This window comes from Zingiber officinale, chromosome 1B, assembly GCF_018446385.1.
Source record: "Zingiber officinale cultivar Zhangliang chromosome 1B, Zo_v1.1, whole genome shotgun sequence".
NCBI classification, from domain to species: Eukaryota; Viridiplantae; Streptophyta; class Magnoliopsida; order Zingiberales; family Zingiberaceae; genus Zingiber; species Zingiber officinale.
The window spans coordinates 39,852,123-39,866,756 of record NC_055986.1 but is presented as its reverse complement, the minus strand read 5'-3'; the positions used below and the strand labels follow the sequence as shown (position 1 = coordinate 39,866,756).

Here is a 14,634-nt window from a genome sequence, read left to right as displayed (position 1 = left end):
CACCCGGAAGGGATCCAGGCGCCCAGAGCAGCATATAAAAGAAACCCCAGGGGTGGAGCTTCAACAATCAATTCAGAACTCTTAGATTGCTTGCTCTACTGCTCTGCGCTCCAACGACGCTAACGAAGCTCCGACAACGCGCTCTTGTCCTTGTAGTTTTCCTTCTGTCGGTATAGCTTTATTTTACTTTTTATTAGCATTTCTTGTACTGTCCTTGTAATTATTATTTCGAATTGCTAGTAAATTGCCCAACGAAAGTACTCACGGAGTACGGGCCTTCGAGTAGGAGTCGTCACTGGCTCCGAACAAAGTAAAAACACCGTATTCATTTGTCTATTGTTTTTAATTCCGCCGCGCTTACACTCGTTATTTTTCGAATCGATATTCACCCCCCCCCCCTCTATCGAATTCTCACGATCCAACAACAATGATTTGTAGACATGATAAGTGGTTATCATATCTACACGCTAGGTACCGATAGATAACACCACTAATTATGTTCCAACTACTAGAGAATAAGATATACCTATATTGTTCTGTTCCTACGAGGACAGTCCGCCTTCAAATGCCCAGACTGCTTGCAAATGAAGCACTTGCCTTTCGACTTCTTCATTCCTGCTTTTAGTTCAGTACCTAGAGATTATACAGTCTTGCTTGTCAGCCCGATTCTAGTGTCCGAAGAGTTCCTTGAGATTGTACATCATGTCTTGGCCAATAGGCATGGTCTGATGCTAATATTGCAGCACATTTGATATAAACTCATTTCCTATGATACTCAATTTCCTCTTCACTAGAATCGTTATTAGGTACATTAGTGTAGACCTCTAACAGTACAAACTAATAGCCTTCAGCGGTTAGGACAATGTCCAGATTTCTTTTCCAATCTATGTAGTTGGGACCAGTAAGTTTGTTCTCTTTCAGTATAATAGCCAGTGGGTTGAAATTCATCCTAAGAATCACAAAATAAACTTTGGTTAAGACTCTAAATTTAGAATAATATTGATTCCTCAAACAATATTATTTAAATTTACCAACACCTCAAACACCGTGAATTTTGCATGCCACGATAGTGTGGACGTATATAAAATGAAACATTTGTAAGAGGAGGTTTTACCCATTAATTTTATTCTTGTCAACCTAACTTTATGACAAATAAAATTAAAAGTTGGGTTTTCCTTCGGTCGCACAAATAGTAGCAGTGACTCCGATGGGGAGGATACTATTAAATGTGGCTAAGTGTATATCATTACTTGATACTTAGTCCATTAAATAGGATTGTGCGCCTTCAGATGGAGAAGATCACACACTCCTAAATAAATTCCTATAACCATCCATAAAGGAAGTTTGATCTAGTGATCTGCAAACAAACTCATATGATGGGGAGGGAGACACTCAGAGCCAACACTCAAGTTTGTCGTATGACTTACAAACCAGTAATGGAGACCGTGAAATTTATTTACTAATCCCTCTCCCACTTAGTTAGTTAAGGTGAGGAATTTTAACCATGCAAGCACACATCACATGCACACACACATCACAGTAAATAAAAGCAATAAATAAAGAAATTAATTTTCTAACTATTATGACTTCTTCCATCACTGTCCTCCGGGTGATGCAAACCCTAGCTGCTGCCATCTTTAGCCACCTCAATCGGGTCTAGTCGCCGTATCTATCTTGCTTCTTTTTCCACTGCCCTTCTGGTCCACAAAAAGTACCACACCTTGCAAGGATACGATCTGCGACAAAAATAGAATTTTACATATATCGATCCTATATTTCACAAAGGAATGTACATGTAATCTAGATCGAAACAAAAATGTAAAATCCTAAAACTAATACAGCTCCTGCTGTATTTAATATTTACAATCATGCACACACTAAAATGCCCTTGACATGTCCAAGGTCCAATCACACACAATATCTATAAGTCATAATAGTTGGAGCCTACAACCACAGAGTTAGCACATCCTACTATGATTCTGCCTAAATTATGTATGACATGTGCATAATTAAACTGAAAACCAAACACACAGAGGCAAACCCTAGCTCTGATACCATTTGTTCGTTGATACTCAGAATATCGTACCGATTCCCCTGTACAAAAATTTTGTACAAGTCTTGAATCATTTTTAACAACCTATAGTGTTCTTTAGAAATTAAATTAGGAATAGCAAGCGGAACTTAACATTATTGATTCCAAATTTAACTTATCTGTTCTTAGAGGTTTCGACTTGGATCGCAAATGATACTTAACATTATTGATCCAAATCCACCTATGTTACAAATTCAATTAAATATTAATTTCAGAGATTGACTTCCAGGTTAAACATGAGCATCCACCACTTGCTAGACAAAGTCTTTTAACAAAATTTAATATTGAATTTTCTTATAGTAATTCAAGGTTTAACCAAAAGGAACAATCAAAATACAAGATCGAAAAAAAACAAAAGAACACAAACTCGAATCACAAATTCGAAACCTAGAATCATATACCTCTTGTGTTTGGTATTTTAAAATCTATTCAAAGAAAACTAGTATGATACGGAATATAATTACTAGTTATATCTTTCTTTGTAAGCAACAACCTCTTGATCTTCTATCGTATTCCTCTTCTTATCTCAGACATCGTGTGGGTGACGATTTACCGAGACGAGAAACACCCAAACTTCCTTCTTCTCCAAGCAAGTTTCGGCCACCACAAGAACTCCAAGACAAGATGAGGTTCGGCCACCACTAAGCTCCAAGGGATGCTAAGAAACAAGACCTCCTATCTCTCCTTCTTCCTTTAGCAAGATCTGGCCACCAACCAAGCTCCTTGAGATGAAGATGTCGCCGGCCAAGGAAGAAGAATAGGAGAAGGAGAGGAAGAGAAGGGGCTTGGCCACCAACCAAGGAAGAGAGGAAATAATAGAAGAGATATTGTTATAAGGTGAGGCACATCCACCCTCCCTTTTATATTCCTTGGTTTTGGCAAATAAGGAAAGTTTTATTAAAACTTCTTTATTCTCTTTGCCAATGAAAGGAAAGATTAATAAAATTTCCCTTTCAAACTATATATGGTCAGCCACCTTAATCCCTCCAAAAAAGGAAAGTTTTAAACACAAAATTAAAACTTCCTAATTTGTTTTCGGAAATTTTTGAATAAAATTTCTCTTTTGAAAATTCCCTTCACGGTTGGTCATAAAAGGAAACTTTTATAAATTAAAATCTCTCTATTAAAACATGTAGATGATTTACAAAAAGAAAAGTTTTCTCTAAAATTAAAATCTTCCTTTCAATCTACAAATAAGGAAAGATATCAAATCTTTTCTTAATCTTTTGTAAAAACTATAAAGGAAAGATTTAATTTTAAAACTCTCTTTCAAAATCATGAGGATGGTTACAAAAAAGAAAAGTTTTATCAAAAATTAAAATCTTCCTTTTAACTACAAATAAGGAAAGATATCAAACCTTTCTATTAATCTTTTGTAGAAAACTATAAAGGGAAAGATTTAAATTTTAAACTTTCTTTTAAATCTATGACTTCCACATAAGAAAAGATTTTAAAAAATAAAATCCTTTTATTGTAACAACCCAAATTTCTCCATTTCGAGTCCCAAAAGTAATTTAAAAATATTTAAAAATGTTATGGAAAAATTCTAGAGATTTTTTAGAAATTTTTAGAGTATTTTTATGCAATTTTTGGAGGTCATTTGGTATTTTTACTAAACAAAGGAAGTTTCGACAAAAAAATATTCAAGTCGAGATTCGAACTTGAATCAAGCCTTAACAGAATCGAGCTAGCCAACTGTTCCAACGGGTGTTTCTTATTAAAGAAGGAGAAATATTCTATTTAAGCAGTAGTTAATAAATAGGAAATAAATAGGAAGAAAAAATGGTTGCAGCCGAATTTCAAGCTCGCGAGCCATGCCTCAAGCAGAAAGCAGCCAACCAACTGTGCCAGCGGGCTTTGCTGATTAAGGAAAGAGTGGATTTTATATATGTAGTAGTTGGTTAATGGAATAATGGAGATATAAAGGGAGAACTTAGGTTTTACCGTGACCTAAAAAAAAAAAAACTCTCGATTCCTCTCCTCTTCTCACGCGACGGCGACTTTTGCTTGGGCAAAACCGAAGCCGGCGTTAGGGCTCCACTCCGGCAGTCGGCGAGCGCCCTCCTCCGCGGGTCCTTCACAGATCCGAGCCCCTCTTGGCACGGTGATCGCGCGGGCATAAGAAGAGGCCGAAGCTTGCAAGCACTCGGAACCCTAACAGCCTCTCCCTCTCGGTTGTAAGTCCAAGCAAACAAGGGGTAAGTCGCTTACTCACCTGCGGTAAGGGTGGTTCCGGATTTCCGATTGATGTTTCTTTGTATCTTTGATTTTTGAAGCATGTTGTGAACTCGCTGCCATGTTGCTGCCGTGAGCTTCATTAGGATTCTAAGAGAGGAATTTGGATTAGATTTCGGACTCTGTTTACTTTTGTTTTCGAATTTCTGTGAATCACATAAAGAAGATAGAAGGGTTTTTGTTGGATGGGTTTGCTGCCGTGATATGCAATTTCCTGCACCTTCTTTTAGAACCAATTGGTAATACTCAGTAGGCTAGAACAGATCTTTGATTTCATTGAGCATGTGGGGTTGTGTTTGCTGCCGTGATCCCAAAGATTTCTCTTTTATTTTAGTTCAACAGTAGCATGCTTAAATTATTGTTGCTAGGGATATAGGAGATTTGCTATAGGATTTTCAGAGTTTGGCAGTTAACTGTGATTTGGAGATTTAGTTTGATTTCTGAAGTAGAACATGTATGGATTATGGGTTGTGCTGCTCGGGAGATATATGATAGTATAACTATATGTTATTCCTCTTGAATGATAGTTTAGGTTCTATGAAAGGGAAATTACCAGTTTACTATATTTTTGGTACCAACTGGAATCTTACAGAAGCTTTTATTAGTGAAGAATGGTTTCCCCTGATAGATGAATGATTTCTTTTACTAATAGACTTAGTTGCGTCACTTATATTTTTGTGATTGCCTTGGATATGAACAGTATGGTCTTGAGAGAATTCGATAGAAAGTTGTCTAGCTTGAATGCAGAATTTTTGGTTAAGTTGTATGCGGATTTGTACTTAGCTCGTGTGCAGAATCTTGCTAGAGTTTATGTGCATAAATTTATTAGCTAAGAATGCAGAATTTCGAGTAGCATGTTATGTAGATTTTTAGTTAAGCTTTGCATTTAGGAGCAGTGCAGATTTTTTGCATATTGTAGCATTGCAGATTTTGGTTTTCCATTGCTTTTAGATGTGCACGAACAGATTTCTGGATTTCCTTATTGCCATTAGATGTCCACGAGCAGATTTGAGGTTTAGATATGCTACTTTCATTGAACTATACAGATTTGAGGTTCTTTATTCTAGCATGAGGTTTAGATATGTTTTCTAGTTATACTCATTCTAGGATACAGATGTGAGTTCTTTACTCTAGCATGTGGTTTGGATATGCTTCTTTGCTACCATCCATTTAAGCATACAGATTTGAGTTTTCCTTGTTACCTCAATATGCAGAACTCCAATCTTAGAGCAGATTTTTAGTTCCTTATGTTATTAGATGTGCATGAGTAGCCTTCTTTTAAAACAATCAGTTTCTAGTTTCTTTAGAGTTTATAGTGTAGATGGAATTATTTTTACATTCATAGCAAGCTTACGTAGTGATAATGGTCTTCTTGTACAACATGTTTAAAAAGACTGTATTTCCTCTTTATTTTCACATCAAGTATTAATAATTGTGTTTATTCTGTGAAACTCTAGAATTTTCATGCATATAGTGTTCTATTAAACTCTTTTAGGGGTTATGAATGATTATAAGTAAGAAAAGACCAAGGTCATAAATTGATCCTAAATTCCATAAGTTTAGGATTAAAAGCACACAAGTGTTTGAATAAATGCCAAGGCATTTTGTTATAAGAGAATTAAAGAATAACAAGTATAAGAAAGTTATAGTTAAAAAGAAAATAAGTATTTTACTTTTTAATGGCATGTACCGGACACAAGGTCCATTGGGTGGGCTCCTAGATCGCCCCTAGGCACAAGATCGCCTAGAAGTACCTTAGTAGTTTCGGGATTAGCTACCTCGACTCATATTAAGGATGCGCGCAAATTGGTACAATACCGGGCCCAAGAGAAGTTGATTATTATTTTAAAGTAATAAAGTATAAGTTTTGAAACAAATGAAACAAGCTTCATTTATGCTTAGAGTAAGCAAGTTTAGCTTCTTTTAATTCGAAGCATACAGTGTTAGTTAGTTTGTTTTCTGATTAGTTATTTAGCATGATTAGCTTGATCTTCCAGCATGCAGTTTTATCCTTGTATAGCATGATTAGCTACTAGAATTACATGAGTAGATTTCTTTAGTTTTTCTTTGCTTTTAGATTGACATGAGTAGTTATGTTTATGCTTTACTTTCTTTTAGAGCATACAGTTTCTAGTTCTTTATGTATACATGCATATCCATGTTTTTGTGAGTTAGATAGCGCTTACTAAGCAAATTTTGCTTATAGATTGCACTTCCTTTTACTGCAGATAAAGGAAAGGAAAAGATTTAGCAAGGAAGGCGATAAGGTGGTGCGGTTGGTGTGTGATGCCAGGACTATGGGAGAGAACTAGGAAGTTTTGAGTTTTCGTGTCTAGTGGATAAGAAGTAAATGAGTTGTACTTTATAGTTGATGTCATTGAGACTGTATTTTATATTCTATGTTCCTATTGAGTTTATTCGTGTTTTATTTTGCATGCTGGGATGAGTTTCTATGTAATAGGTAGATATTATAGTTTTTGTCACTTATTAAATTGCGTGGGTGTTTTGATATATGTTCCAGCCGCCTATGGCTGTGTATTATTTGCATGTATTGATGAATTTGGTCACCGATACAGGGGAGATTTTGTCGAAATTTTTCGGTAAGGACTCCTCCTGTTTTCGATCATACCGATTAAGTAGAGTTAGTAGTTAAGTAACGGTCATCCTTAGAGAGTAGTAGTGGTAGTAAGAAGGGTGGTCGTTACATTTTTTTTAATGTGGCCGGCCACACCAAGCTTGTAATCAAGCTTAGGGCCGGCCACCTAATGAAACCAACTAACTTTGGTTTGGTCGGCCCTAGCTTGGGCTCCAAGCTAGGCTTGGCCGGCCACCTTAAGGTGGGTAAGAAGGTGGGTATGGGTGGGTATAATATTTTATAAATAAGAGGCTATGATAGGGATCGAGAGGAGGATTGGTTTTGGTCTCCCGATAAAATTAAGCTTCCCGTGTTCACCCCAAACACCCAACTTAATTTCATCAATAATAATTCATACCACTAAAGAATTATTATTGAACTACTGCACCAATCCCAAATTATATTTTGGGCTCCTTCTTATCATGAGTGTGTTAGTCTCCCTTGGTTTAAGATATAGAATGCCCACTAATTAAATGAGTTACTGACAACTCATTTAATTAATATCTAGTCCAAAAGTAGTACCACTCAACCTTATCGTCATGTCGGACTAATTCCACCTACAGGGTTTACATAACAATCTTTATGAGCTTCTCTTGGGGACATTATCAGCCTAGATTATTAGGACACAATTTCCTTCTATAATCAACAACACACTATAAATAATATCATTTTCCAACTTATCGGGTCTCTTGATTTATCGAACTAAATATCACTCATTGATAAGTCAAAGAAATAAATACTAGATATATGCGCTTGTTATTATATCATGATTAAGAGCACACACTTCCACAATAACAAAGGTCTTGCTCTTTTATTCAGTCTGTATAAAAAGAACTTACCTTAAATGGTCCTGCTCAATACACTCAGAGTGTACTAGTGTAATTTTATAGTTAAGATAAACTAATACCAAATTACACTACGACTATTCCAATGGTTTATTCCTTTCCATCTTAGTCGTGAGCTACTGTTTATAATTTATAAGGAATTGATAACATGATCTTCTGTGTGTGACACCACACACCATGTTATCTACAATATAAATTAATTGAACTACTACACTTAGCATATAAATGCAGACATCTAACCAATGTGATTCTTTATTTATAAAATAAATGTTTATACAAAAACTAGGCTTTTAGTGTACACTCTAACACCAGCCGCGGCCTAGGTCTCGGGTGATGATCCACAACAACCGACGGTGGCCCCCTAATTTGACACAACAACCACTAGTAGTGGCAGCGAGGCGGTGTCGGGCAGAAGTGGGTCGGTATGGGTGGAAATCGCAAGGAAAAATCGGCGCTCCCACAGCAGTCGACGGCGTCACCGTTGCTGACCTAGCCTCACATGAAGGGAGGACAACGACTTGTCCAGAAAGCGGCGTTGGCGATCGAGGTGTCACGGGGCGGTGTAGTGAGGGCAGAGTCGTGAGCGCGACTCGGTGAGGGTAGAGTAGTGAGAATAGGGTTAAGTAAAATAAATATATCTCTAAAAAATTAAACATTTCCTAGTTTAAATAGAGTTGCTAAAATAGGCTTCCCTTCTATCCTGTTTATCCCCATAACATATACAAAGACTCCTATAAAATTTAGAAAAAATCATAAAACATCCATAAAAAAATTTCTAAATTAGCACTTATTATTTTTAATTGTGTATCTCGTAATTATTATTTCTAAATAATTTATTTTGAATAAATAATATAAATAATTAATATTATTTCAATATTATTAATATTTAAAAAATCCAAAAAGATTCCTTATTTAAAAATGATTGTTTTGAGGTCAGAAAAATATTAAAAATTTGATATATCGTATATACCGTATCAAAATATATTGAATTATATTAAAATCTAGTACATTGAAAATTTCGGTATGGTATTAGTATCAATTTAATAGTTTATTATTCGGTATATTTCAGAATTTGATGGTATAATATTTATGTCATATCTAAAATTGGTATATCTAAATTTTGGTATGGTATTGATATAGTTTTTCTGTATACCGAAGTTTTCGATACTAATATCTTATATCGAATTACTTCTAACCTCATTATCTATCTTTGTCGTGACATTGCTTTCGCCTTGATCTTGCTGTTAAGAATTCTGAACATCTCCTCTCCTGCCACATCTCCCGGTCACATTGCTTTCGCCTTAATCTTGCTATCAAGAAAGTCTGATTATTTGCTGGCGGATGAAGAAATGGCGGCGATTGATTACTTCGAGTTCTTATTTGACGTCTTGATTCTTGAAATCTTTTTCTTAGGGCGCTGCTACTCGTGTCCTACCGCTTCGACTCCTTTGCCCTCATTGTTCACGCCATCAACGCCTGTGCCGATTTTATCAACTCCACAAAATCGCTTCTTCTCATTCTCCCTTTTTCAACAATTTTGATCGATCAGGTTCCACCAATGTTCTAGGCAACGACAACAACTTAATTTTCAAATGGAAAGTTGAAATGCAATCATTAGCTACTGATTGATCCACCATCTTCACAGGTAGCCCACAAATCATCAAACCCATATGAGTCGTATTCGATTGGACTCGACCTGATAATTACTCAAATGACCTTAAGTAGAAATGGGAGGCTTGAATTTGTACTGCTCTGACCTCTGCTTAGGCACGAAATCATTCTCTCCGACGAATCATCGCTGATTACTAGGTGAAGGAAAGCATACTCGTCTGAGGGGCCAAAAGTTTTCAAAAAGTCATTGATGTCTTAGGTTGACATCAAAAGACACCTGTGTATGGATTCTCCAAAGCTGAAGCTAACTGGTGGGATGGTGCTCGACGAGGTAATACTAATGGCCGGAGCCAATTCTACAGTCGACACAGTTGATCAATCCATTATGAACGATTATAATCATTAGATCCAACTCATTTGAAAAGTCATTCTTGAGTATCTAATCAAATCAAATCGAAATAATTAAAATCAAATAAATTAATTTTTTAAATTAAACAAATTAAATAAATTTTTTAATAAAAATTGAATAAATAAAATATAAATTAATTCGGCCGAAAATTGAATTAACTGAATTAATTAAAATTTTTAACAATAATTGATTTAATCAAAATTGAAATTATTATTTTTAAATAATGATTGAATTATAGGAGATTTATCGGTTCAATTTTTTATATTTTAGTTTATTTGATTTAATCATTTAAGGAATTAATTAACCAAAAAAAACTAATTTTTGAGGAAAAACAGAAATGATCAAATTAATATTTAAAATTCAATAAGTTAAGTTGATTTATTCAGTTTAATTAACCAAACTTTTGCTCACTATTAGCCATTTAGAATTAGGACTGCTGTCAATATGTTAATGCAGAACGAGCTAGTTTTATAGAAGAATTTTAAGATGACTCTTCTGAGATTTTAGAATTTTTAGACAATCCTTTCTAATACTTTTTTCGGTAAATTAGAGAAAAATTCCTACTCACAGTCACAACTTTGCATGCAGTCCCCAATCACAAAAAACTTTGTTTCCACTCGTTGCATGTAAAGTATTACTTGTTTCAATTACCCTACTTTTTTAGAAAGTGGGGAATATTTGAGATATTGTATTGAAAGATTTATTTGACATAATCATTTTCAATCCTCCCTACCACCTAACTCAATTTCCCGAGTCGCTCGGCTACTCAACTTTCCCAGCTTGGCCTTCCTGACTCAGTCACACAATCGCCAAGTACTCTGACTCTACCTTCCCGACTTGGTCAATGAAACAACCTCCCAGTCAGTTGACAGTTCAACCTTCCCAGCTAGCTGGGTCTTCCTAACTCAGCCTCCTGACTCAACGTTCCCAGTTCGGTAGTTCATCCTTTTCAGCTCGACCTTCCCAACTCGACAGTTCGTCCTCCGGACTTATCCTTCTTGGCTCGTCCTTTTCAATTCCACCTCCTTGAATTCAATAATTCAAGTCTATCTCACTAGATCAGATAAATCTGAATTTTAAAATAAAAGAATTTTCTAATTTTGCTAGCACCGAAAGTCAATAGTTACATAATTCATTTTCTTCAACAAACATATACAAATAATTAGCAATAAATAAAAGAAAATGACTTGCGAAATGCATTTTTTGCTATTTATTATTCGTAAATTATAGGAATTATCTCACACTCAATACTCAAAACTCAAAACTAAATTTGCAATCAAAACTACTACCCAAACTATTAGTGTAAACCAAATCATCAAGAGTGTGGTGACCAAGAACCCATCTTCATCTAATATTCTAACGCTTGATCGATTTGTTTCTTCGATATCGATCGTACAAGCTCATGAACCAACCAAATCAACGACGATAGAAGGCTCAACTGCAATTGCTCAAATGATCACGAAGGTCATTCAACTAGAAAACTTATTAGCTCTTACACTAGCATAAAATACTTAAATCGAAGCTAATAATAACTATTTCATCTAAGTGTATAAAAGGTTTTGAGGTCTGATTGCTGAATTGTTAGAACTTAAAAACAATTCTTCCAAAAGCTTTGAACAAGCATTGGCGCCTTCCAGTGGTAGCTTCAAAACAGCCACCTTTCTTGTAGCATTCTCAGCTTTGTTCCAGCTCTAGCTTGAGTAGCCTGCCCCACTTGTTCTTCACATTTTGGGTTAAAAAAAAAACTCAAGAAAATAATTTTGGATGAAACTACAATCAAACAGTAAAGAGGATACTTGTGCCGTTCAAGCAGCTTTCATCAACAACTTCAATGTAACGATGATGCTAGAGAAGGTGATTTCAGCAGCTTCTTCAAGGTATCAACGATACTGGAGAAGGGCGGACGCCGCCTGGGATCACTGCATGAGAATAAAGCATCACTGCCAAAATGATCAAGCACTTAGAGAATGTAATCGCCAACCCCTTTTTGTGATTAGGTGATGACGGTTTAAGCGAAATCCATAATGCATGTATAACCCAGAGCTCATAGTCACTAAACCACAAAAAGAAGACTAATTTGTGTGATAATCAGAACGAGTTAGTACTTAGTAGGCATAGGTCTGAAATATACTATTCACACACCCAATGCATAGATTTACGGTATGTTCGGTTCATAAGAATACTATTGTATTTCCTATCATCCTTCGTAGTTAATTCCTCACTTCATTTCAAGGAAAACTTATTGCAAATAACTAATCTTGTTCTGTTCAATTCTTCAAGCGGTTAGAAGAAAGACCTAAGCTAGAGATCTAATTGACAGATTTTTCCTATTGATCAGAAGAAAATTTAATTATTGTAAAGATGGTTGCTATCATCCTTCTTCAAAGAATACAAGTTCCTATCTCATTTTTTGTTCCTAGGAATCAATTTCAATCTAGTTTGCCCACTCAACAAATTTGAAGAATTTGGAAGATATTCACTTGCGCAAATAATAATGGGATGGAAGCTCATAAAAGCATAAGAGGAACACCACTTACTCATCCCAACATGATTCCATTAGCGCTGCTAAGACGGGACAAGTATCTTGAGGGATTGCCAATCTTCTATTCTGAAAGGCAACTGCTCCAACAACCTGAAGATTAGAACATTAAATTTCCAACCATATTGCCAGTTAGTAAAAGTAAATACAAATTATTGATGGATGTGTCTGTGTATGAGTGGCTTGAGAAGAAATGCAACAATAATATTCAGTAGGTTAGAATAGCTGAAACTAAGAACAATAGATGTTAACTACCTGTGCAGGGCTAAGGCCTCGCCAAGGTTGTTTCATTGACAAAAGTTCCCATAAGATCACGCCAAAGCTGTAAACATCACTCTTTTCATTTGATGGTTCTCCTCGGAGAAACTCTGGCGCCATCCATTCAGGCTGTAAAATGACAAAAACCATCGTGCCAACTGAAATCGTAGTATGAAAAAGGGATCGCTCTAGATGATGTGTTTTCTCAGTGTACTTAAACCAAAATACAAAGCCAAAGAACATGTCGAATCTGGCATGACCCAGTTGAAGATCCTAGGTAGGTTTTCTGCCAACGAACTGACAGTCATAAGTGGACAAAGTGCTGCTGAAATCATTACTTTGTAACTAGAAACCATGTGAGTAAACTGTGACAAACCAATAATATATTTTGTAGTTTATGTATTTTGTTCAGTCCTAAATCCCATCCTTTGCCTTTCTCACAAACAAGAGTATGTCGTGGTTAAACCAACTACAACCTAAATCCTGCTTTCTATCTTTCACAAACATGGCATTTGCTGTAATAAGATGGGGCGTCTTGTAAAAACACTTGAGATCATAAAAATTCCAACAATCAACCAATAGCAGTAACGGTACCAGCTACATCTTCTCCGCCACTTCAATGTCCCTTACACCAACTACACCATAAATCCTTCTTTTTATCTTTCACGAACATCGCATTTACTGTAAGATGGGATGTCTTGTAAGAACATTTGAGACCATAAAAATTCCAACAATCAAACAATAGCAGTAATGATACCAGCTATATCTCCTCCACCACTTCAATATCCCTTCTCTTCTCTTCTTCAATTGCCTTTGTCTAGAGGGTGTTCTGTAGGATCCAAGCTGGAATTGGTGAAAATGAGAAGTTGGCTAGATGACTGTTTTCATTTTTTGATAAAGTCAGCTTGATCTAACTGAATTCATTGCATTGCATCCAACTTCCAGCAAAATTTACATATCTTTATGCAATTTCTTCAAATCTTCTGGTTCTCCTAGCTTCTATTTCAATCTCCCATAGGGTTTCCATTTATAGACAATGAACACATCAGTCCTTCTCCATCCCAATCCAATTCAACTGATTCTGATTAAAATTATCTGAAATTTCAAAGCGTGTTCCTAACATGGATAGCTACACAATTTTGTAAGGGTTTAGGTATTTATCAATATCAAAGACCATAAAATTTGACTCAAATTAAATAAAAAATATTAATGACTGATTAATCAAAGGAAAATAACTGCTTACTGTGCCTGCAACAGATTTTGATGATATGAAAGTGTTTGCCTTGAATCACGATAATCCAAAATCACAAACCTATGAAGATTAGAGCAATGGTTATGCATTGTAAAGACGGGTTCAAATGAAAAAATATCCAACAACCAAGCAAAGCTTGAAGAACCACAATATACCTTCACTGACCAATTCTTGTCTACCAAAAGATTAGGAGACTTTAGATCCCAATGGACAATTGGTGGATTTAGACAATGAAGATAGTTGATACCTTTGGCCTACAATTTGTATGGGTCATGCCACTAGTGCTGGCTTTGAATTAAATGAAACAGTAAACAATGAGCAAACGGCACAAACCACATCAAGTGCAATTCGCAACCGATGCCTCCTGTCCAAAATTTCTCCTGGAGCTGCTCTACGTATAGACGGTACAGGGACCCCTGTTTTCAGACATTCATTTTAAGATGCAAGTATTAACTGAGATAATGACTTTGTTCCTTTTAATAGCAAGATGTGGTATAGGGATACCTTGGCAAATACTCTGTAACAATTGATAAATGTGGATGCTTTGTGACAGCTCCCATGAAAAGTACACCATTAGGATGGCGGACTCTTTTCATTATGGCAACCTGCAGTCATTTGAAGGATTATGAAATTTATGTCAAACAGACAAAAAAACACTAAATATTGAAGACTTTTATAAGTCTTATGATGCAATCATAAAGACTTGATTCCCGGCATAAGATGGCCAGAACTTGTATTCTGGTGAACCTACATAGAGC

General features: G+C 35.8%; 1 pseudogene; it reads right to left on the bottom strand.

Annotated features, from left to right (window-relative positions):
- Positions 1-11,280: 11,280 nt before the first annotated feature.
- The window catches only part of LOC122037971, a 30,474-nt pseudogene continuing 27,120 nt past the window's right edge, over positions 11,281-14,634 (bottom strand).